Raw genomic sequence first — 26,298 nt, 5'->3', positions numbered from 1 at the left:
CCCCCCACCCTCACAATTTCACATTGCTTGTTGTGCATGGCATACTCACCAAGTTCTCTTGATGCGGGGACGCTCGACTGCGTGCACCCCTCCAAGCGGCTCGCCACCTCCCCTTGTCTGGACCACGTCTGGACACTCGCCAACCGTGGGCGGGATACTTCTCAACCGGCTCCCAAAGGCCAATATCCGGATTGCGCTGTCCGGTCTTCTCGCAGTTCCGCGATGGTCCTGTAGTCCTCAAAAGGGGGCAGCGGCAGAGGGGGCCGCGCCACCGGGCCTCCTCGCAACGGGAGCACTCGGAAAAATAAAATAAAAGCAGATCTTAAACAGATCTCGGCAGTGCCTCCAACTTGTCGGGGGTAAATTCTCCCGGGGTCGGCTTGGCCGTCCGCGGACCTCCGGGCAGGGAGGCCCCAACTCCTCCCGTGTATCCCAAAAATGAGTATGAGGCACACGCAAGAAGCAAGGTGATTCTGCTGTTTATTAAACAAACGGCAGGGATGGGTCAAGGATCGTACGCGTCCGTCCTAACACTCTCTCTCAATTCATGGGGCTCGCAGGCCCTTTTTACCTCAGTATGACGCGCTACTTGCGTCACCTGGGAAAGTTAGCAAAAAACCTATCGCCACTCTGGATTGGTTCCTCGAGTGGTAGGGTTAGTATAGCATACGTATAGAGAACATTGTTAGTGGTTGAGGGTCAGTCAGGTGGTATACTTGGGTTGTCCCTTCAATTAGATACATGAAAATTGTTACATGAAGACCCCTGAGGATTGGCTAATGTTAATGTCGTCAGTGATAAGAGCCCCATTTTCTGATTGGTCCACTCGCGAGCCCCCCAGTCTGGGAGCATCGCTGTTCCCGGCTCGCGGTGCACCTGTCATTTGCAACAATGTATAACTATGGGTATGTGCAGACAATGCGAGGATTCGTTCATATGTTGGAGGGCAGACTACTCCCACCGCCGCAGATGTCCATTGAGTCGCTTAATTGTTGCTGCCTGCGACTCAAAACGTGGGATCCAGGCGCCTCCCTCCTCCTGGGCTTGGCACCCTGTCAGGTTCGGCTTGGTCACGTGAGGAGAGACCGTGGTTTGAGGCAGAATTCTGCACATTTAATATTGCATTTTCCACTGTGTGCCTGGCTTAGTTTGCAGGTGTGACCTTGGCTTCGGCTTGTGGCATGCGAGTTTGCAACATTGTGCCCTTGACTGTCTGCTCTCGCCGGGCTCATTCTGCAGGGTCAGCAATTGTACTCTTGCTCGTTCAATGTTCATGGAGGCTCTTGCCTGCGGCCTACTTGGGCCTGGTGCATAGGTGGGGATGTTTGATGCACGGCGCTTTAGGTTATGGTATCATATTGCTTTATCCCCAGTATCATGTCTTCGTTATATTTCTCATTGCAATGCATGGGGTAGGAGAAGCGTCAGCAAGCATTTTAGATGAGTTCGTTGAGCGTCTTGCGTTTCTGCATTTTTGAAAAACCTATGTGAAAAATAATAAAGATGCGCGTCAGTGGGTGTGTCCGTCACCTACGTCATAGCACTGGATATGTTCTTCGTGTGGTTTGGTGTGGGAGTGTCCAGTGTGCATGTTTGTGCGGGTGGCTGACCGTTGGCTAGGTCGTCATGGCATCTCTAACGATGTGTTCATTTACTGTTGAATGGTTCAGTTGAGTTCATCCATGCCGCAGGTGTCGGCATGGGCAGGGCAGGCTGGTGGGCAGGCTGGAGGGCACATCCGTATGTTCCTGTACCAGGGTATTTGGTCATCTGGTAGATGGGCAAACTCCTCTCGTGGCGGGTGTCTGGGCCGCGATCCTCTAGGCCAGGGGTGTGAGGGGATTGGTGGGAGCCTTTTGTTGCATTCTCCCACTTCACTACACAAACACCACCAATGCTGTGTCATCAAAAGACACACTTCTATGCTGCTAAAATTATTACCCCCTTGCAAAATACAACATGACAACAGTGCCATGTCACCCAACCCCTCCCCAGCACCCCCACCCCCCAGCAGTGAGGGGCACCTGTCAGCAGGCCCCCACTCATGTCCCCCTGCACCCCCACCCTACACACCATGGCATGTCATGCTACGTGAGAGCAAACAAAGTAATCCCCAAAACAAGTGTCACAAAGTACAGTGTCCCTAATGGAAACTGGCCACACACAATATGCTCCTAGTAATGTAGAACTAACAACACACATGACCAAATACTTACCAACAATCCAATGCAGCTACACATAAACATGACAGTACTAAGTTAAAGTATTGGTAGTCTTACAACCTGATTATGCCAGCACATCGACCACTTCCAACTGTACAGTGTTGCTGCCACGCAAATGTTCCAGTGTACTGCTTACAACATGAACTCCATCTGCAAAGTAGACGGCCTTGTGAAGACATGAGGAAGGAACCTGCAAATTAGGAGGAAGACATGGATGCACAGGCACATATCAATACAGCATGCAGTGTACAATACAACAACAATATCCACTAGGAATGTATACACAGTATTGACTACAGACTGCCCACACAGCTCATGGGAGTCCAACGTCACTGTGTAAGTCACTGTCACTTGGGCACACCCTTTGCAAGCCCATGGAAACGGGAAGTAGGAGGGGTGTGTGTCTCACGAACCCAAGCATCTAACCCAAACTCAGGACAAGCCTGCATGTGCCCAGCCACAATACAGTGGATGCCCACGGGAGCCACACAAGGCAACACACTGAAAAGAAAAAAAAAAAAAATCAAAAATCAAAAATGGCCATGTGGGGGCCAGGGAGGCCATCCAAGAGGTCCGAGGACAGGGTGCGCACCAACAGCCACCTGTGTGGATGTTGGGAAAAAAAAAAAAAACACCTCCATGGGCTCATGGCCTGCACGACTACCCTGTTGTGGGAGAATCAATGCTGTCGCTCCTATCACCCTCTGCTGCTGCATCAGGAGGTGGTGGCACTATGGGAGGCAGCCCACGCAAAGCCCTAGTCTGGTCCTCCATGGCAGCAAGCATGCAGGCGTGGAAGGTCTCGTTCTGGAGGAATATTGTGCGGAGATCCTCATGCACCACCTGACGTGATGCCCGGATCTCCGCCCGAGTTGCCTGCATCTCAGCTGAGAGCGAACGTGTGAGCCGCTCCAGCTGCTGTTCTGTCCTCGTGTTAGTGGAAGCCTCAAGGTCAACAAGAGTCTGCCTGAGGTGATGGAGTTCTACCCTCAGGGCTTCCCTGTGGCCCTGGGACTCTATTGATATCGATTGGCGTAGACTCTCCAGTGCCGCCCGTCTGTCCCTGTTGGATGCCAACATGTCCTCCCTCAGTGATTGGGAAATAGAGTCTGTTGCCTGCTGTAGTTGCTCTATCTGCCTTTCAGGGGGGACAATGGAAGTGGCCACCCTCTCCATGGCTTGAGCCATCATTTCAGATGATGCTGCCTGTTGGTTTGCCATACCGTATATGGATTGCTCCCATGCGGTATTGCCTGGTGGCGTACGGCCACCGCGTCGGCGGGCACCACACTTGTCTGGGGCAAGGCGAACTGCGCCTTGCTGTTCCGGCACTGCCTGAGGCTGCAGGACTGCATTCCCCCTCGGATCTGCTGGCCCAGGAACAGGATCAGATGTTGCAGAGTGTTACCCTGCATCCGTAACCACCAAAGGCGGACCTACCAACACTGACATCCCCATAGAGGGTTCTACCCCTGGTGCAGGTGTGTTGGACAGAACAGAATCCCTGCCAGAAAGACTCACCTGCGACGCCACATAGGTCTCTTCATCCGAATCAACACCTGAATAGAGGTCTGGGGGGGTGCACCCAGAGGCACCCCTGGAGAGAATGGTCTGCAGCAAGAGTGGGTTCTCACCCACCACCACACCACGTCCCCCACTGGTGCCCGGTCGTGCTTGAGATCCCTCCTGGTTCTGCACCATCTCCTCAACCTCAACAACATCAAGTGCGTCATCCCCTGCAAAGACATGAAAGACAAAAAATGGAAACAGGCATTAGCGCCATGGCACACAATTAGGCCTGACAAGCTACAGAACCAGTACTTGATTGACACATGTCCCACATGACTATAACCCTCCCATGCATGCACTGTCACTGAGTATGAAGGGGAGGCAAATGGCAGACACTGATGAAACCAAGATGGAAGATCAACACATTAGCTGCATGCTGGCAAGCAGTGCCATCACACATTGGCCTGTGAGTGGCATGTCCAATCCACATACATCACACAGATGGCATGTACCATAGCCATGTCACATATGTGACAATAGGGCTGAGAAATGCGTAGTAAAAGTGGGGGAATTGAAACAATCAGCCTGAATGAACACTGAAAAATACGGAACAATGTTGTTGCAAGATGCCACTTCAAGGGCAACTGGCGTGATGTTGCACAAAATGTCCACTGTGGGCAGAAGGGATACTGTAATACCCAAATCCAGGGGCGCAGAATGTTTTGGATGAAGCACATGGGTGACCCAAACCACTCAGGCACACACACCCTCACCTGGCACTCAATCAGAAACCCTCACACACACACACAACATACACATGGATCACACACACATGCATGTGCACTCACCGGACAATGCCTCGTAATCTGGCAGTTCTCCCACGCCTTGGATCTGTTCCTCTGTGACGTAGGTCCCAGCAACATACTCATGTGGAGTGAGTTCAATGTCCTCTGCTGGAGACCCACCTCCAGTCACTAGAGTAGTGGCATGACTTGAGGCCAGCTTTTTCTTTGCCCTGCGCTTTAGGTCATTCCAGCACTTGTAGCAATCATTAGCTGTGCGCCTCACAAATCCAAGAGCACTTATGATGTCGGCGATGGTCTGCCAGTGTGCCTGACGCTGAGCAGGTGTGGTCTTGCACCCTGCAGTAATCAACATTTCACGGTCATGTGCGGACACATACTCCACAAGTGCATCACGTTCGGCCTCATTGAAGCTAGGCTTCCTTGACGTGCCGGACTGTGTAGCCGTGTCTGGGGCATCAGCCTGTACTGGACGAGCACTCTTCCTCTTCCTCTTTGAAGGTGGTTGGGATCCTGAGTGACTTACGCCGCTCTGGTCACTAGGGGCAGGAGCACCGGTGGACTGGGCAGTAGGAGTGTGCGAATGCACACTGACCATGGGACTTGGTGCAGGCATTGGCTGAGGTGTGATGTTGTCAGGGGGAACCTCAGCATGATGGACCTGGACCGACACTGTCCTGGCTGGGAGAGTCAGAGCTGGGGTGGATGGAGCTGCAGCTGCCCCTGCAGCCTCCCCACACTGCCTGCTCGGGGCAGCAGATGACATAGCTGCCCCTGATCCACGTGGCCTGGTGACACCAACTTGCACCGCCACACGTGGCCCACACTTGCTAACCTGGAAGTCAGCCTGGGAGTCACCCTGTGCCAGGTCTGGTGCCACAATGGGCTGGTCCAACAAGGGCTGAGCAGGGATGGTGTCAGCCACGTTACCCTCAACCATGGGGGGGGGGGGCATGGGTGTCCCTGACTGGTCCTCCACACATGGGGGGCTAGAGGCACCCTGCAAATCCCGGCCACGTCCCCTACCGCGCCCACCTCTTGAGGCTCGGCCACCTTTGCCACCCTTACCGCTTGCTCCCCTCCCAACCATGGCACTGATGTTGTTGTGCGTATGGGAGTTGCAGTAAACTATTGTTCTGGGCAATTGGGGGTCAAAGGGGTAGGGTACTAGATGGAATTCGTACCCTAGTGCTCTAGCAAGGCTGTATGTGACCCCTGGGGAAAGATGACGGGTCACGCAACGCACAGGCACCCCAAAAAAAGGAATTAATGGGCACGCAACCCCTCGTAGACCACGTGCGTGGAAAAAAAATACCTGCACTACGCTGTGGCACCCAGAAACACAAAAATGAGCGTATGCGTGTCATACACAGCCTACAATGACCTCTGAAGGGGTACGCGACACACGGGGCAAGCACAGTTGGAAAATACGTGCGCGACTCACCGTCTGCCTGGAAAAAGAACGTGAAAAAGACGCACGTGTGCAACACCCCCGCCAAAAGAAGAATTGTACGCTGTCTGAGGAGACAGGACAACAGTAGAAGTGAACACTGTTTGAGGAAACGGGCCCAGAAAAAAGAGAAAAAAAGAAAAAGCTGTCAGAGGTAACAGGGAGTACGAACTTGAAACGCTGTGAAGTAAATCGCGTGTGAACCGACAAGAAGTACAGAATTCACCCACTCGCTCTCCACGAAAAGCACGTACAAAATGGCGTCCTACACGTACCTTTTAAACCAGCCCACACATCCAGCGTCACTTCCGCGTGTACGCGCTAAGGCCCTATCCTCCAATTACACGAGCTGACACTCGGACGTGCAGTTTTTGAACGTGTAACATGCACCCGTGTTCAGGGAAACGCCCGCGCGCACACGTCACAGACGCGCTTACGCGCTAAGGCCCTTTCCTCCAATTACACGACTTGACACTCGGACGTGCTGAATTTTTTCACGTGCCATGGACCACTGTGCCCACGTCACGAGGGAAACGCCCACGTGCGTAAAGTCATTGACGTGCTTACATGCTGAGGGCCTTTGGCCCAATGAAATCGCTTATGCGTGCTTACGCGCTAAGGGCCTTTCCTCGAATTACATGCTGACGTGTAATGTTTTCACGTGCCAAATCACTTCGCATCAAGCTGGCCACGCTTAAGCACACGGAAGACCACGCTCCTGCCCAGAAGGCCGAATTACTGCCCCCCCAGAGCCCCGAGCACGCTCCCACCTGCCATCTGTTGCTGCCTGACTGCCTGCTGCCCACGTGCCCTGCTATTTGCTGCCTGCACATCAGCCAGGGGTGCAGTTGCTGTGACCACCCCTGCTGGAACAGAAGACTAGATACCGACTGGGATTCCATTGCTCCACAGCCCAGCCCCAGGACCCAGTTGCCCACCCACTCCTGCCTCTGGGGTTGCCATGTCGGGCACATCTCCATCTGGCACCACTGGCAACCCCCAGCCAGAGAGGCAGAGGGCCACCAGCTTCACTGCCACCGAAGTTGGTGTCCTGGTGGAGCAAGTCCTGGGGCAGTATGATGCCCTCTTCGGATGTTTGCGCAACGACAAGGAAGGACGGACCAGGATCTGGACGGACATCGTGACTGCCATCAACGCGTAGGAGGTGGCAGTCCGCAAATTCCATCATGTCAAGAAGCGCTTCAGGTCCAGGACCCTCAACAAGGCCCGGCGCCTCTTGAAGGCAGCGGATGATAAGGTGCCACCTGTCGGAAGATCAGATGAGGGTCCTGGAACGCATATCCCCAGCGCTCCACGTCCAGGTCCTTGAGAGGCTGACCCGTCTGGAGTCGAGCGGTAAGTGTACATGCATACTGATTGTAAGCTGTGCGTGTGGTGGTGTGCCAGTAGTGTGCAGGTTGCACATGTGGTTTCGTAGGGCCATGTATGGATGTGTATGTACAGGGCTGTGAGGCGAACACATGCGAGTCCTCTCATGTGTGAGACACATGGATGGTGCATGTGTGTGTGTAAGCTTGCATGCCAAATGCAGATGTGTGAGCACACGTTTGAATGACTGTGTATGTAAGTTGGCATGGTTGTGGTGTCACACATGGATGTCGGTTCCAGCTGCATGTATCTGCACAGTGTACATGTGCATGTGTGTGAAATTGACAAGGGCGCAACAGTGATGCAACATGGATGCTTGGGACACTGATTATGTAGAAGACTGATTGCCAGATGTGACATGGATGCCGATCTCATCACTGCGACAGTTGGTGGAGGTGTACACATGCATGTAAGTGTGGTGGCGTGTGTGCATGTCTAGTGCACTCCCTGTGTCTCATGTGATGTCTGGCTCACCTTTGGCTGCTCATGCTGTTGTATGTGTATGGATGGTGCTGGCTGTTGCGATATGGCTGTGGAATTGCTCATGTGTGTGAGTTGAAATGACATGTGTGTTGGGGATTGTGATGCCATGTCTGAAGTTTGACAATGACACTTGTGTGCAACTGTCATGTGTGTATGAGTCCATTGTACAGTGCCCTGATGCCTGTCTCCTATCTCTCCCTGTCTGCAGCGTCAACTGATGAGGGCGGAGAGGGTGCTGTGGAGCACAGCGACGGGGATCGCACCGCCAGCCGGAGACGCAAGGCCCGGCTCCCCTCCCAGGTTGTCATCTTGTCAGGGAGTGAGGAGTCCGGTGCCGCGTCCCAGGTCGCAGCTGCTGAGGGGAGGTCCAAGAGGCGGAGGTCAGAGTTGGACTCCTCGGCAGCAGAAGGGGCAGCTGAGACCCCACAGGGCTCGACGGAGGAAGATGGCACGGAGTCATCCAGGTTGGTGGGGGGTTTGGTGGAGGAGGAGGCCATGCAAGGGACAGAGACGGGGTCTGGAGGTGGGGATTCCACTGGTGCTAGTGGTGCAGCGCAGTGGCAGGGACAGGAGGCAGCACAGGCCACCTCTGAGGTGCCTGTGTGTAATCCTGTCCCCGATCCTGTGACTGCATCATCCCGCACCAGCAGGGATGCCTATGTCCAGACCCGTTTTCAGGCAGGGGATGAGCTTACGACAACTGGCCTTCCTCTGCCTGCGGACGTGGCTATCTGGGACCGGGTTGAGCCTGTCCTGGGCGGGGTGGCGATGCGTCAACGGGCCATGCGAGGTGACCTGCAGTCTTTTCATGGGGAGACTGCACGTCATCTCCAATGGCTCGTTGACCACGTCAGCCTACTCGGACAGGTCACCCAGGCCAGATTCCATCGTTTGCTGAACCTTGCTCCAACCCCCTCCTCACCTGAACCCCCTATGCGCCAGTCGTCCTCCGTGCCATCGTCCTACCCATGTATCACCTGGGTGCCCTGTGGAGCTGCCTCTGACCGTGCGGCCAGGCTGGTGGAGGACACATCCCTGCCACAGTGGGAGTCGGACGTCCAGCAGGGGTGGCCACCTCAACAACTGCACCCCAGCCGGAGGAGGATGTGCAGGCAGCAGGAGCCAGGGCACGGGCACAACAGCAGCAGCAGCAGCAGCAGCAGCAACAACAAGGTGGGAGCCATGATGGCTCGGGGCCTTCGATATCGGAGGGGCAGGCATCGGCCGGAGGGCAGGAGGACCCAGGACGGGAAGTGTCTTCCGTGTGGCAGCAGTTGGGCCACGCCATAGATGCAGAGCGTCAGCGGGCGGAAGAGGCACGGCTCACGATGGTCAGGGCGGAGAACTCCATGCGGAGGGCCCTGAGGCGGGCCGAGTGCCTCGAGGCGATTCGCAGGGAGTTGGAGGAGAACATGTCATCGTCCCTGCGAACCCTCGGGGCCATGGAAGAGGACCGCCTCCAGGACATTGAGCAGGAGTTCGATGATGCCCTGGCCCGGAACAACCAGAAGTGAGCCGTCGGACTAGCCCGCTGCCCTTGTAAATAGTTCTTTAGTGTTAAGTTTCCTTTCTGTTTTCATTTGTTTTGGGGCGCTTGGACAATGCCCCACCTTCTTGTATATAGTTCTTCTTTAGGTAGGGTTTTCTTTTATAGGTTTAATTTCTATGATTGGGCAAATGGACCCGGGATTCTTCAATTGTACATAATTCTACATTGGATTCACCTTTTTTCATGTTTTTCTTGAGTTCACCATGGAGCAATGGTTTTTACGTTGTTTTTTCCCTTGGGTTTGCTTTTTCGGACTGTGACTTTGGACACCATTTCTTTGGCTTATGATTTCTTGTTCTTTATCGGACATGGACCATTTCTTTTGTTATTCCCATTGTTGTATGTTTAATTTACGTTCATGTTATCTTTAATATATTTTGTTTTACACTTCCATTTGTGGTATTATCTCATTGGTTTCATGCATGTCATGATATGGGGGGGGGGGGGGGGGGTGTGTGTGTGTGTGTGTGTGTGTGACTTGTGTTCATTTACATACTTGCCATTGGGGTTGTATCATGTAATTGGCATTTCTATGTGGGTGGATGCAATACTTGGGTGGGTCTTTGGCCTGTGGAGGCTGGCCATAAGGGCCAGGGATCTAGATTGTGATGACGTGTTGGCTGGGGGACATGAGTGGGGGCCTGCTGGCAGGTGCCCCTGACTGCTGGGGGGTGGGGGACATGATTGGGGTCCTGCTGGCAGGTGCCCTGCACTGCTGGGGGGGTGGGGGTGTAGGGGGACATGAGTGGGGGCCTGCTGGCAGGTGCCCTGCACTGCTGGGGGGTGGGGGTGCAGGGGGACATGCATTGGTGATCAGTAGTGCAAGGTGACATGTGGCTTGGCTGGGGGGGCATGCCCATGGTGGATGGGCTGCCTGCGGGACATGACCAGGGGTGCAGGGTAGTCCCCTGTGGTGTGGGCTGCCTGCAGGGGCCATGGAGGGTGTACAGGGAACACCTGGGAGGGCCCACACTGCCAAATCACGTGTAGGACTCCCCGGCACCCCTGAAATACACGTACCCCGCTCAATCGCGTGTAATACTTCCCGCACACCCCTGAAATACACGTACCCAGGCCAATCGCGTGTGAAACTTCCAGCGAACCCCCAGGATACACGCAGCCACCCCATCCACCCTCCCCATGCAGGGGGACATGAGTGGGGGCCTGCTAGCAGGTGCCCCTGACTGCTGGGGGGTGGGGGTGCAGGGGGACATGAGTGGGGGCCTGCTGGCAGGTGCCCCTGACTGCTGGGGGGTGGGGGAGACATGAGTGGGGGCCTGCTGGCAGGTGCCCTGCACTGCTGGGGGGTGGGGGTGCAGGGGGACATGCATTGGTGATCAGTAGTGCAAGGTGACATGTGGCTTGGCTGGGGGGCATGCCCATGGTGGATGGGCTGCCTGCGGGACATGACCAGGGGTGCAGGGTAGTCCCCTGTGGTGTGGGCTGCCTGCAGGGGCCGTGGAGGGTGTGTACAGGGAACACCTGGGAGGGCCCACACTGCCAAATCACGTGTAGGACTCCCCGGCACCCCCGAAATACACGTACCCTGCTCAATCGCGTGTAAAACTTCCCGCGCACCCCTGAAATACACGCACACGCTATTTTTCACACAGCGGGTGTCCGTGTTTGTCGCATACCCCTTTGCACGTCATTTGTCCTAGAGGGCCACAGTATGGGACATTCATCAGAGCTGTATATACATGCTTTTTGTTAGCGCACATTTTGGCACACATTTTTTCCATGCACAGGGACGCTACCGCCTGCCTTCTTGTGGCGGACGTGTTTGGGCCTGTGCGCCTCTTTGCCTGTGTGCTGGTTTGCCCTATTCCATTCCATGAATACCTGTTGTAGGCGAGCTTGTGGGCGTTCCGCGCACTTGCCTCCTGTACTTCCCCCGTGACGCCCACATTTTCACGCGTTGTTCCCCATTCCGAGTGTTACGCCCAGTGTTCCGCCTACTTTTCTTATGTGCGCCGCGCTATGTGCGCTTTCGCTGTGGCCATAGCGCACGCCGTTAGATGACCTGTGCGCCGGCATGCGCCGCGCACTTTTTCATCGCACATCACACATTTTACTAGCGCAGGGACTTCCATGAATTGATGTGCACTGGTTTCCCTGCGATTTTCGCACTTGCACTGCGATTTTCGCACTTGCACTGCGAATCGCACGTTTTCGCACGCTTGCGCCAAAATTTTCAGCGCACATTAATTCCATGAATCGGCCTGTAAGTCTGTTTATTAAAAGCGGCAAGTGGGGCGCAGGGGACACATGGGATTGAAGTACATTAAAAACACAAATATAAATCTAGTGGGGGAAGGTACGGTCGAACCTACGATGCCTTGTGAATATTCAGAACGTGCAAGTGCAGGAAGGAAGAGGGCAGTGGAGTAGGTGCTGGGTTGTCAATGCTCGTGGGTGTCTGTATGGAGGTAATGCAGACTCCCGTGCAAAAAACAAATGAGGAATCACAATTCCATGCAAAAAGCATTGGTTATGTGATTAATCTGATGGTATCATCACTCCTTTACCAGGGATGACCTCCTCCCATGAGGCCAGGGGACGGCTGTCGCTACCTGACCCTGGGGGCGGTTATATGAGGGAGGATCACATGGGGGGAAGATGGCCACCAGGAGAGGGTTATGGTGTCATCGGGCGAGACATGGTATCCCCTTTCCTTTCTGAAGATACACCTCCAATTCCCCATAGCCTATTGTAACATCTTCCCTCTTTCCCCCATGGAGAGTAGTACAAATCTTGTTACACCCCGAAGGCCAACTCTCAAAATCTAAAACTACAAAACATTTTTTCCAACTCCACCTACTCTTCTTCCAAACCTAGTTTGCCTTTAAAACCCATTGCAAACATTCAAACAGTGTATTCAGGAAGGCACCACTATTAGCACAACACTGGGATGAGGAAGAGGAGCGGAGTAATGCAGAGCACAGGTATCCACAAGCACAGGCAGCGCTCTAGTGGCAGCAAGCGCACACCTGTGTCCCGTAAGGAAGGCATGGCATCAAAGTAAGGCAGCCACATGTGATCACAGTTCAAGGGTGTTTATTAAACTGTAAAAATTAGACAGGGGTACTCAGGGGCAATGCGCTCGTCTTGAAAGCAAGACAACGCGGAGCAACACAGGTTAAATCCCCGGGTCTGCGCTTACAAACCTCTGGGTATTGAGAAAGTTATAAATAACCAATTACAAAGATAGATTTAGATTTAGATTAGGCATTTAAAATGGGAGCAAGCTACAACCATCAAACAATAATAATACAGTCCTAGTGGAGTCTAGTTAAATAAAAAGAGCCTATACTAAAAAAAAAAAAAAATAACTATTGCCAATCCTTACCACTATGCTAAAGTCAGGATGCTAAGGCTGGGGGTCTCCCATTCCCATTTTTTTAGCACAGGTCAAGGCGGGACTCTTGAGCACAGCACACTTTAGGCTTTCTCCGACACAAGCTTACAGTTCCTTTCCACAATATCAGGGCCTTCTATACCCAAGTCTCGCTCATGCAAAGTCTCTTGCTTCAGAGAGCCTGATAGTTATAGACACAAAACAAAAGTTCCTTCTGTTCTTCACGTCGGGCGATTATTCTTCACCCTTGGATCCCCTTCAGCTGGGTTCCGATCCTTTTCTCAACGTTAGCCTCCCTCAATCGGGCTCAGACGATCAACTCACTGTGGACATCCCTCAGTCGGGATCATTCTTGTCATCACAATGTTCACGGGTATCTTACTATTTACCCCAATTCACAGGCATCCCTCAGTCAGGTTCACGTTTGGCAATTATAACAGTTCACTTCGTTTTCATAACGACCTCGTTTTCATAACGTGTAAAAGACTTTTGACTATACGAGGGATTTGGCTTGACCCTCGTATGACCACTTTGACACTTCATGCTGGCCCACCCCCAGGCCACCAACCAAAAAGTTCTTCGTTCAATACTTTCTCTTTCTTTCAGGAGAGGGTTACCAGCTTGAGTTTTTCAAATGAGCACCCAAATGGCATTGGATCTATTGTTGGTACCAATTTACTCACAAGAGACCTCTGTCTATTATCTTCTTTCTTCACATACAATGTTGCCACTGCAACCTTGAGCCGAACACAGTCTGGTCTACCAGCTTCTTCCGCCTCACCAGCTGTGCTGAACTCGTTGGTGTTCCCTTCGCCGCTGGAGTCAAGGACAGTACCACGATGGCAACCAATTCTCCCCGCCCTGTCAGGGTCGGACTGGGACAAGAAATAGGCCCGGTCACCCAAAAAAAAGTGGCCCACCCCTCGCCTCAAGAAAGTGGCCCACCCCTCGCCTCACAACCCTTGACCTCTGATGGCATCACCAGAAGTGATGTCATTTGACCCCACCCCAAAGTGACATCCCAGGAAGCAATGAAACACAACCTTTCACCCCTTGACAAAACAGGAAGTGACATCAAATTGCATTGTCCCTAAGTACACTAAATTACTTTGATGTTATTGTATAGCACTTACGCTCTTTTTTATAGGACAAATAAGCATACAATATAACCCAACTCATTTACTGACCTAAGAAGGATGAAAGGCTTTTTGAAAAGAAAAAAAAAAAGTGGAAAAAACAAATATTTTCTTTTCAAATTTTTTTTCTTCCAAACCAGCCCAGGCATGGCCAGAAACCGGCCCCCACTCCCCAGGGACGATTTCGCCCTGTCAATCAGTGAGGGGTTGTGGGGGTTCCACGTACTGCAGACATCTGACACACCACTCACCAGCTGAGATTCACAGTCTGATCTTTCCTTTCACTGAGGCTTCGCAGGTCCGGGCTGGCAAGGGAAATTCCCTCCTGATCGTCCTTTCAGATCTCTCAGCCTTTCTCCTCCGTTTTAACTGCCGTCCCAGAATGGCTGCTTCCTTGTGCATTTGGCCGTGCTCAAGTGTGCTTCGCCTTTTATCCCAGTGGGGAAGGGAAAGGGCAGTCAGGTGTGTGTAGTTATCAGCAATTGCCCGACTCTGACGGACCCTTGTGTTGGGACATGTCAGGTAAACAGCTCTGGTGTTAGTCCGTTGTCTTTCACAGTGTGAGAAAGTGTTTGTTAGGGAGAATTCTCATAAACGTGCTAATTTCCCTTACCTTTTGAGACCCCCCGCCCCAGCAGCGTTGCTGGATTTTGACTTGATTTTTTACCTGAAAAGAGTTTGAGCCTTTTTCCCACTCTTTCATGTATTTTGATGTGTGCTTTAATTTTGTGTTCGTTGAATATGGAGTTTTAGACAACTCCATAGACATCATTGTTTCTTCTGTCACACAGCACCCTCAGTGCAGTGGCACAGGGATGTATTTCAGACTTCCCAAAAGGTTTAAATACCTTCTCTGGGACAGACTACTGTCTCCCAGAGAATGTAAAGTTAAATTGACATTACTAGTCTTTTTAAATTGCTAGACCCAGCACACTCTGCCTTACAGCAGAGTGCTGGAGGGAATACCTAGTATTCCCTATGTCTAGAAAACTAATGTAGCACTCAAATGCTACCCTTTCCTCTCAGAGTGGCTGGTAGCAGTGGTATTACCATAATTTCCCCGACCGCGACCCGTTTAAACGCTCCAGTAGCTGAAATCCACCAGAGCAATGTTTTTCAAGATGGTGCATGAGCCCCCTCTGTAAAAACAGGTTCTGATCGACTTTTTTCACCATTTCTTTTTGGAAAGGTCCTTCTTGTGTTTGTCTCTGCAAGCCAAACCAGGTTCGTGTGCATTTGACGGGACGTACTGAAGACCGCCTCTGGCGCCTGAGTGTCTGGGGTGGACAGGAAGTGAGGGAGATGCCCAAAACTCCCTGCGCTTAGTCTCCTAGGAGACCTGAATGCACTCTGGCGTGATTGGCTGGCTGACTGTCCGGCAAGGACAGCCACCCTGCTGGGTGAGTGATAGCTAGGCTGGAAATAATGGGAGCAAACTGTTTAAAAGCAGGTCTCTGGGACTTGGAAGGCAGAGTCGACCACTGGAATGAAAGAACCAAAGCCAAGCTGAAGGAAGACGACTGCTGCAACTCCTGGACCGTTGGTTTGCCTGGTGAAGCCCTGCTGCAGGTCTAAATAGCCTGAAACTCCCTCGACAGAGAAGCCCCTTCAAGGACAACTTCTTCCCTTGAGCTAGTGGGAACAACCAACTCGCAAGCCACCTGGACACCGTCTCTATACTGGTCAAATTTTCTTCAGAGTGCTGTAGAAAGCCGGATAGCCAGTGAGAAGGAAATCAGCTTGTGGACTTTAAGGCACTTCCACCTTAAACCGACGAATTGCCAAACTTGTGGATTCTATCCCCGTGCAGGGCAGAAGCCTCCCAACGTCCTCCCTCTTGTCCCCATGACTGAGGTACAGGAACAGCGAGATCTGCAGGAACAACAGCCTATGCTACAGCTTCTTCATTGCAAAGGTACTGTGGAAACGCAGTTGAGAAATCCTCTCTGCCGCGGTGAAAGTTCGTGAAACTTTCCCAACTTTGGAGTCTAATCCGCTCCTAATCCAACATCTAACTCTTTTTCGTGCAAACTACTTCCGAGAACTTTGGCAAAGACTTAACCGTTTACTACCAGAACTGTGCTTTCCTATCCAAGATTTTGGTCCATTGACTTTGGCCCAGGCCTATTGAATTGAACTTCCTCTAATAGTGAACTGAAATTATTTGCCCTACCTAAGAAACTATTTGTGCTTTATTCTCTTAACTTGTACCTTTTACTTCTATTTTGAAAGTTACTGAAGTGCCATTTTGCTCTCACATCTAGGGAGCCTAACTTGTTCAGAAACATATTGGTCTAGCAGTGGCAGGCCTCCAGATAAGGTGGGTATTAGGCCTTTTACGCATGAAAATCTTGTAAATACGACAGCTTTATTATTTTCCTGGGTACATTTACACACAGGTTTAGAGCAGAGGGCAGTGTAAAAGTCAGGTTACTTGACAAAAACCAGGCGGCTTCTTTTGATGTTTATCTACATGGATATAATTGCAAGCCACCTCTGAAACAGAATGTATTTCTCTGAAGCCTTTCAAAAAAAATAAACTGCACACTGTGATAAAAGGAATGGTTTCTTTCCATTCAGCTTCAGAAGCACTGTGCATATTTTCCTAGAATTTTAGGATTATATAACTTATAAGATGAAAAACTAAGTTGCAATTGAGAATTCATATTTTTTTAACAAGTTATGCTTTTTTTCCAGTGAAAGCAAACCAGTATTGCACAATTGTATTTTTCAAAGTTCCGGTGCTGTGTGCATAATCATGCAGAGGCAGATCATTTTTACACTTATAATTTACACTCTAATTATAAAAACAGTGTGTAAAATGAGGACTATGCACAGTCTAGTTTACATCCATTCAACCTTGCAGTCAATGGGGTACATTACTATAAATGGTCAGTGGCAGCAGAGTCTTTGCTCAAGGGTGAGTGATTGTCATTACACTGATCACAGGCGTTCTAGCCTCTCAAATCTTCAAGACTAGAATTAAAACATCCAAAACCTGACTCTCAAGGAAGTGCAAGCTGTTCATAAACAAACAAATGAAAGTTACATTGGTAATTGAAATAGCAACTCAGCAAAACCGGTCCCTGTGATAATCCAGATAGGTATTTTTTATGTAGCGCTTCATGAATGGCTCGTCATACATCTAGGTACTGTGATTATTATGCCTCAGTCGATATTCAGTTAACCAACCTCTGAAGGATGTTAGCCAATAAGATAGCTCAGTCGGTTGAGCACTTGTTGCTGCAATCTGTGCATGATCTGTAGGTTGCAGGTTCGAACCCCACCAAGTCCAACTCAGTCTTTCTTCCTTTCGAGGTTGATTAAGGAGTATGGTTTGGTCGTAATTGTGATAAATATGTTCTATGCACATCGCTTTGCAAAAAGAGCTATATAAATAAACATTTGACCACTAGATTAGATATTGAATTTAGCATGGAGTCCTTGCCTCTCTGCACTGTTGTATCATAACACTGGCATACCATTAGGTAGTAATAGCTCCAGGAAATTAGGACTTTCATTAAACATCAAAAGACAATTCTGCTATCGAATCTCAATACAATTCATGTTTGCTTTACTATATACTTGGCTAGGTTTTTGTGATTTCAACATTTAAATATATACAGGATAGATCAAATGGCTAGAAATAATGAAAGGTGTATTCTGTCACAATGCAGAAAGCTGCCGCATAGTAATGATTTCCATACAGTTTTTGCACACGTCGGCTGGATGCTGCATACATTTTACTCTCTTGCAAAGGAGAAAAGTCATTTGTACTCTCTTAAAATCACATTTACTCTCAAAGTTTAAAAATAGAGAGTAAAATGCTCCCACCTCTAAAATCTTATCTGGTGCACCGAGTACTGGAGTGTAGTGTGATATTGAACTGCTTATTCTAGTGTAATATTTTCGAAATGATTGTGTAAATAAATGGTGTTTTACCAAGAAACCTTAAGTAAGTGTTTGTTTGAACCACTGTGATTGAAAGTCCTTTGTGTTAACATCTTGTACTGCTCACATCCCTCTTGAGATAAGCCTGGCTGCTCAGCCCTGCTACCACAAACTGTGTAGTACAGACTTATACCAAAGGTGAGATTGTGCTTACACCTGTAGTCTTAATTGTGTGTAGTGTTCCCAAAGGGTACTGCATGTAATTCTGCCTAAGTGTTCATGTTGGAAAAGGGGGAGGGGGTGGATCTTCTACATATCCTACAGGGTAGGATGGGGAAAAGGTGTTGTAAGGCAGGGGATACCGCATCACACCTTTCAGTGTCCCACTTCCACTCCCCGAAGACCCCCCCCATCGCATCCAGATGATCCTCCCGCACTGGTCCACCCCCAGGAACTGGATCCAATAGCAACGGCCCTGCACTTGGCACTAGCTGCTGCAATCTCTCTGTGTGCCCATAATTCAATAGTTTAGCCTATGTTGTCCAAGGGCCCCAGGCCCTCTTCCAGTGCATCTCCCTCTGCTTCTCCACCCCGCTCCCACTTACTGATTCGGATAACGCCCGCCCACCCCATCCGTGATTGGCTCATTCTGCCCACACTGTAGGCCTAGTGAATCGCGTGCACCGTAGGCCCACATTTAGTTCCTGTGCTCCGGTGAGTGTTTCTTAGCTGCTGCAATCTCTCTGTGTGCCCATATTCAATAGTTTAGCCCATGTTGTCCAAGGCCCCAGGCCCTCTTCCAGTGCATCACCCTCTGCTTCCCCACCCCGCTCCCACTTCCTGATTCAGATCCCGCCCACCTCCCAGCCTGCCCACGATTGGCTGATCCCACTGGTCTTAACTGATCCTCCCAGGGCAGCCCTCTGCCCGTGCAGCCCCCATCGGCTAAGGACCAGAGGCAAAGGACGGATCCTACAGAGATGGCTCCAGGTCGTATCCGCAGGAGAAGCAAGAAGCCAACAATAAGTAAGTGTGGCAAGGGTGGGGACAGAATCAATTACTTCTCGCCATACTACCCTACCACTCAACCCTGGAAGTTAAACTGTTGTAAACTCTTCCATCTGTGGTGTAGTTGCATTTAGAAAGTCCACCTAATAGCATATCTGTGGTGTAGTTGCATTTAGAAAATCTGCCTAATAGCATATCTGTGGTGTAGTTGCATTTAGAAAGTCCACCTAATAGCATATCTGTGGTGTAGTTGCATTTAGAAAATCTGCCTAATAGCATATCTGTGGTGTAGTTGCATTTAGAAAGTGTGCCGAATAGCATATCTGTGGTCTAGTTTCCCTTTAGAAAGTCCACCTAATAGCATATCTGTGGTGTAGTTGCATTTAGAAAATCTGCCTAATAGCATATCTGTGCTATAATTGCATTTAGAAAATCTGCCCAATAGTATATCTGTGGTGTAGTTGCATTTAGAAAGTCCACCTAATAGCATATCTGTGGTGTAGTTGCATTTAGAAAATCTGCCCAATAGCATATCTGTGGTGTAGTTGCATTTAGAAAGTCCACCTAATAGCATATCTGTGGTCTAGTTTCCATTTAGAAAGTCCACCTAATAGCATATCTGTGGTGTAGTTGCATTCAGAAAGTGTGCCTAATAGCAGATCTGTGGTCTAGTTTCCATTTAGAAAGTCCGCCTAATAGCATACCTGTGGTGTAGTTTCCATTTAGAAAATCTGCCTAATAGCAGATCTGTGGTGTAGTTGCATTTAGAAAATCTGCCTAATAGCATACCTGTGGTGTAGTTTCCATTTAGAAAATCTGCCTAATAGCAGATCTGTGGTGTAGTTGCATTTAGAAAATCTGCCTAATAGCATATCTGTGCTATAATAGCATTTAGAAAGTGTGCCGAATAGCATATCTGCAGTGTAATAGCATTTAGAAAGTGTGCCTAATACCGTATCTGTGGTCTAGTTTCCATTTAGAAAGTCCACCTAATAGCATATCTGTGGTCTAGTTGCAATTAGAAAGTCCACCTAATAGCATATCTGTGATGTAATTTGCATTAGAGAGTGCCGAATAGCATATCTGTGGTCTAGTTCCCATTTAGAAAGTGTGCCGAATAGCATATCTGTGGTGTAGTTGCATTTAGAAAGTCCACCTAATAGCATATCTGTGGTCTAGTTTGCATTTAGAAAATCTGCCTAATAGCATATCTGTGGTCTAGTTGCAAGTAGAAAGTCTGCCTAATAGCATATCGTAGTCTAGTTGCACGTAGAAAGTCTGCCTAATAATCTGTGGTCTAGTTTGCATTTAGAAAATCTGCCTAATAGCATATCTGTGGTATAGTTGCAATTAGAAAGTGTGCCGAATAGCATATCTGTGGTCTAGTTTCCATTTAGAAAGTCCATCTAATAGCACATCTGTGTTTTAGTTGCACTCAGGAAATCTGCCTAATAGCATATCTGTGGTCTAGTCTGCATTTAGAAAGTCCACCTAATAGCATATCTGTGCTATAGTTGCATTTAGAAAGTGTGCCGTTTAGCATATCTGTGGTGTAGTTTAGAAAGTGTGCCTAATAGCAAATCTGTAGTGTAATAGCATTTAGAAAGTGTGCCTAATACCATACCTGTGGTCTGGTTGCATTTTTGAAGTCTGCTAATAGCATATCTGTGGTTTAGTTGCACTCAGAAAATCTGTCTAATAGCACATCTGTGGTTTAGTTGCTTCTGAAAGTCTAAATAGAAACTGTGACATAGTTGAATTTACAAACTGTGAATAATCTGACCCTGTAGTATAGTTGAATTTAGAAACTGTGAATACTCTCACCCTGTGGTATAGTTGAATTTAGAAACTGTGAATACTCTCACCCGGTGGTATAGTTGAATTTAGAAACTGTGAATACTCTCACCCGGTGGTATAGTTGAACTTAGAAAGGCGATGGTACAGCCATAGTACAGTTAATCATAGAGAGTGTGTACAATTAACATCCAGTGGTATAGTTGAAGTGGGAAGGTGTGAATAAAATCATCCAACGCCAACTATAACACAGTACAAACTAATCCAAACCACGAGTCCACCCAACCCACCTAGGTCCGCCGAAAATGATCCCCTCGCGCCCGCCTCCCTGCCCGCCCGCCCTCCCATCTCCACCTTCCCCAAACCATCCTGCACTCCACCACATCCCTTACCCATCCCCTATCCAAACACCAAGCCAGAGGGGCACGATGGCGAGCCAACCATCCTAAGACCACTGCTCCTCCCATCCCCTCCACCCACCCGCCCGCCTGCCTACTATCATCATCATACCAGATCCCCCGACTAACGGGCCAGCTAGCCTCCCAAGCAGACCCAGCCCGCAACCATCGACCCCTCATCAACTCCCACCATCAACCCCCTCCGACACCACTCCTTCCCCCTCCCTAAAAATTGCACGCCTCGCCCTGGCAAGAACAGTAGCCGCTTCCCTTTCCCCCTCCGACCCCCCTACCCTCTCTCACACACCAGCCGCAACAAAAACACTGAAGAGAAAAGGTACTTGGTCACCCTCAATCTCTCAGTACTCCTCACCACTCCTGTCTCGACCCATCCCCTCATCCTCCCAATCTCAATCATCACCACCCCCCCCCGCCTCAACCTATCTGAAACCCCTCTCCCTCAAATTCTCACCGACCACAACTGACACTCCTAACCCGTCACACCAGTTCCAACCCCCCCCCCCAACTCGACTGCCCGCCTACTCTTCCCATCAACCACCCCCCCCTCCATCGTCCACCCCCACCACTGCATCTCCCACATCATCTTCCTGCACCGATTTAAATTGCATCCTTTTTAATGCCCGATCTGTAGCAAAAAAACAGACACAGCATCTTTGACCTCCTCGCCTCTGACAAACCGGACATGGTCTTTATCACAGAAACCTGGTTCTTTGACGACTTCGTCCCTATCGCCAATGAAGCCTCCTCCCCCCCCCCCCCCAGACTACTCCCTCATCCCACTGAACCGCCCATCTAGAGGAGGAGGAGGAGGAATAGCAATCGCCTTCAAGTCTCACTTCTACCCCTCAATCATCAACAAACAGCCATCCATTCCTTCCTGCGAATCACTTCTCGTAAAACTATCCCTCCCCCCCCTTCGTTTTCCCACAGCTTCCTAATCATCTGCAGACCCCCCTGGCTACGATAGACAATTCTCAAACAACCTCTGCAACTCTATCGCCACCCTCCAACTAAACCATCCCAACCTCACCCTTCTAGGAGATTTCAACATATGGCTCGACATCCCCACCAACCCTATGACCCCACTCTCTGGTCGACGGCCTAGACGCGATTAACCTCCGTACCCACATAAACGGGCCGACTCACTATAAAGGACACACTTGATGCCATCGTCAGCTCCCACAACCTGATACATCTAAAACCCCCCCCCCCCCCCCCACCCCGATCCTGGTCATTGTTTCTTTCGCCATTCGCTCACCCAACCCGCTCCCCTTACCCAAACCAGAATGCTGGAAGAAACTAAAAATCCTTCCCGACCTAGCCGATGCTCTCCTTCAGTCTCCTCCCCCTACCCGCCTACCCAATGAACACCTAACCGACACCTTTGAGTCATGGCTCAACACCTCACTAATCCCACTCACCCCTTCTTGCAAACCATCAGCTCGCCATGGCCTTTTTACCAGATGGTTCACACCAGAACTGAAGACCACTAAACAACTATACAAGTCGCTAGAACGCACATAGCGGAAAGGAAAACAGCCCTGAGTAGATCCATCTTGGCCAAGCACCATCGCCACTTCAAGGCCGAAATCCAGAAAGCTAAAAAAGCCCATTACAAATCCTAAACTGTAAAAACCCCAGCAAAGAACTTCACAAAATCATCGCCAAATTCACCAAACCATCATGTACCACCACCCCTCCCAATCACTGTGCGACTCACTCTCTCTACACTTTTACACCACAGCTCTCGAAAGAACAAACTCTCTAGCCAACTAACTAGCTCTTTCTCGCCCACCACGCATTCCACCCACCCGACCTGCCATCCCACCGCCTGCGACCGCTACCCAACCGACCTTCGACTCCTTAACTCCAATATCAACTGACCAATTTCTCAAACTTCTCTCTGCCCGCAAACCATCCGGCTCCCCGCTGGACCCCTGCCCGGCCACAACCCTCAAAGAGATTTTCGCATCTACCTGTGCAGGAGAACACGCAAGAACCATCATAAACGACCCTCTCCTCGGGAATTTTTCCCCCAACGTGTTCAAAACTGTTCATGTCAAGCCTCTTCTAAAAAAAAAACTCCCTCGACCCTCTGGAGCTCAAAAACTACCGCCCCATCTTAAACACCAGGTTCCTTGCCAAACTCATTGACCAAACTGCCTACTCCCAACTAATTGACTTTGTTGAAGCCAACAATCTCCTAGACCATGCTCAATCGGGCTTCAGAGCCCGACACGGAACCAAAACCACCCCAACCTCAATCTGGGATGACCTTAAAAACTCTGCCGATTCTGCGGGATGCGATGCGCTAATACTTCTTGACCTATCCGCCGCCTTCGACACAATCAATCACTCAATCCTCCTTGACCGCCTCCACTCCCTGGGAATCCGTGGAAACGCTCTCAAATGGATAGCATCCTTCCTCGACAATAGGAACCAAATAACCCTACTCTCCACCTATGCTTCCCACGCCCGACCAGTCAACACTGGAGTTCCACAAGGAGCATGCCTATCAGCCCTCCTGTTTAACCTCTATGTCCACCCTCCCACGGATAATCCGCTCACATAACATCCTGTGCTACAACTACGCCGATGACACAAAACTAATCCTAAAACTCCTGAATTCAAAACCCAACTGCCAACCCAACCTCGCTTCATGCCTGCTCGACATAGATCACTGGATGACCACAAACCACCTCTTGCTAAACCCCTCCAAAACTGAAATCATGATATGTGGCAACACCAAACTTCTCCCGCACCCATTACCCTGGCCATCTGCTATGGGCAACTCCCCGACACCCTCAAATTCAGTAAAAAAAAAAAAAACCTTGGTTGCACCCTAGACTCAGACCTAACCCTCTTGCTCCAAGTCAACAACGTCTCCAAGTCCTGCCACTACCACCTTAAAACTCTTAGGCGCATTTTTCCATACCTCTCCTTTGCCAACAGACTATCCGCAGTCCAATCAATTGTTATGCTACGATTGGACTATGCTAACCCCCTCTACCTCGGAATCCACGCATACCAACTGACTAAACTACAAAGAGCTCAAAACACAGCAGCCAAACTACTACTAGCACTTGGCCCAAGAGACCACATCTCCCCAGCCCTCAAAATTCTGCACTGGCTTCCGGTTGCCTGAAGGGTGACCTTCAAAATCTTATGCATCTCTCACCGAGCAATGCATAAAACCGGACCTCAATATCTTCAAGACAAACTAAAACCCTACCATCCTCCACGCACTCTAAGATCAAGCTCTGCCGGCCTCCTAGTCATACCATAAACCAACTCAGTCAGGTTAGGTGGATCATCATTCTCAGCCCTGGCCCCCACTCTGTGGAACGCACTTCCACCCCACATCTGACTCACCGAGGACCTCATGTCTTTTCCGCAAATTACTGAAACCATGGCTCTTCCTCTAAAATTGACTCTCAACTCAAACTGGATAACAGCAATCAATGACCTTAGCCCAAAGCTGCTTTATCATAAATAACAATCCAGCATCACGATCCTAACAAGAAAACGAATAACCGCTAATGTAAATTAAAATGGATAAACTGAATAGAACGAGTGAAGTGGATGAAAGTAGTGAAGTGGATGAAAGTAGTGAAGTGGATGAAAGCAGTGAAGTGGATGAAAGCAGTGAAGTGGATGAAATAGACGAGAACAAAGTGGATGAGAGGAATAAAGTGGACGAGAAGATGGAAAGGATGAATACATGACACGGATGGAGTGCACAGAATAGATAGAGTGCATCGAACGGATAGATGGCAGGAGCAGTGCTGCCCCCACGCCAGGTGAGGCCAGGGAATTTCTACATGGCAGGACCGCCATTCACCACCTTTCCCCCCCCTGCGCGACGAGCAGATTCAAAGTCTGCACTATTCTTCCCTAATCAAGGAAAGCTGCCCGATTAGTGCTCCGTGCAGCACTGTGCCGTGGATGCTGCACTAAGGCGTTTATTTTGTACTGGCCGCCATTAGCCTCCTCGAGGCTACTACCTAGTCAAAGATGGCGGCCCCCCAGCATTCGCCAGGTCACACAGCCTACCTCAGTGTGAACCCGGCCTGATTGGCTCCCTTCCCGCATTTCAGCCAATCCCATCGCCGGCAGGCATCAAGCCGGCACACCCACTAAGGCCACACACAAAGGTTGCCTGTCCAGAGGCGTCCTAGGCCTGGGCCCGGCACCCTGGCTAAATTTCGGTAAGCCTATCCCTATCCTAGAGCGCACCATCTCTGTCCCTTGCATTTATGCCACATGCGCAATGGTCGGTATCGCCGCTCGCCCATATTCTATGCCCGCTGCATACACCACAACTATCGCTTGAACTCGCTGGATGATTCAGCCTGCACACGCCGACGCCGATCCACACCGCAGAGGCGGCCACCTACCTGCCACAGTAAGACTATTTTCAACATAGACTACTCTTTACACTCAATCAATACCTGACAGGATCGTTGCATTTCCTGATATTGTGCACAATGCCCGTTTAATGCCTCCTACTAGCCGCAATAGTGCTGGACATACACCATCTGCCTAGCCCTCATGGGTTCAGCTAACTATCACTTTGCAGTATATAGAGTTGTCTCCATGGCCCAACTGCATTACGCAATTCTAGGTGTCCGACAGTGTATGCGTTTCTGAAACTCTGCTCCATGGCCCTAATGCAATATTCGATCACAGGTCACTACAAACCACTATACAACTGGGTAGTGCCCAATGGTCACTAGAGACTACTGAACTATTGTGTTGTGCCCAATGGTCACTAGAGACCACTGAACTATTGTGTTCTGCCCTATGGTCACTAGAGACCACTGAACTATTGTGCTGTGGCCTATAGTCGCTAGAGACCACTGAACTATTGTGCTGTGGCCTATGGTCACTAGAGACCACTGAACTATTGTGTTCTGCCCTATGGTCGCTAGAGACCACTGAACTATTGGGCTGTGCCCTATGGTCACTAGAGACCACTGAACTATTGGGCTGTGCCCTATGGTCACTAGAGACCACTGAACTATTGTGCTGTGGCCTATAGTCGCTAGAGACCACTGAACTATTGTGCTGTGGCCTATGGTCACTAGAGACCACTGAACTATTGTGTTCTGCCCTATGGTCGCTAGAGACCACTGAACTATTGGGCTGTGCCCTATGGTCACTAGAGACCACTGAACTATTGGGCTGTGCCCTATGGTCACTAGAGACCACTGAACTATTGTGTTCTGCCCTATGGTCGCTAGAGACCACTGAACTATTGTGTTGTGCCCTATGGTCGCTAGAGACC

Source organism: Ambystoma mexicanum, chromosome 5q (assembly GCF_040938575.1).
Source record: "Ambystoma mexicanum isolate Mex_15411 chromosome 5q, UKY_AmexF1_1, whole genome shotgun sequence".
Classification (NCBI taxonomy): domain Eukaryota; kingdom Metazoa; phylum Chordata; class Amphibia; order Caudata; family Ambystomatidae; genus Ambystoma; species Ambystoma mexicanum.
This window is presented reverse-complemented; position numbering follows the sequence as displayed.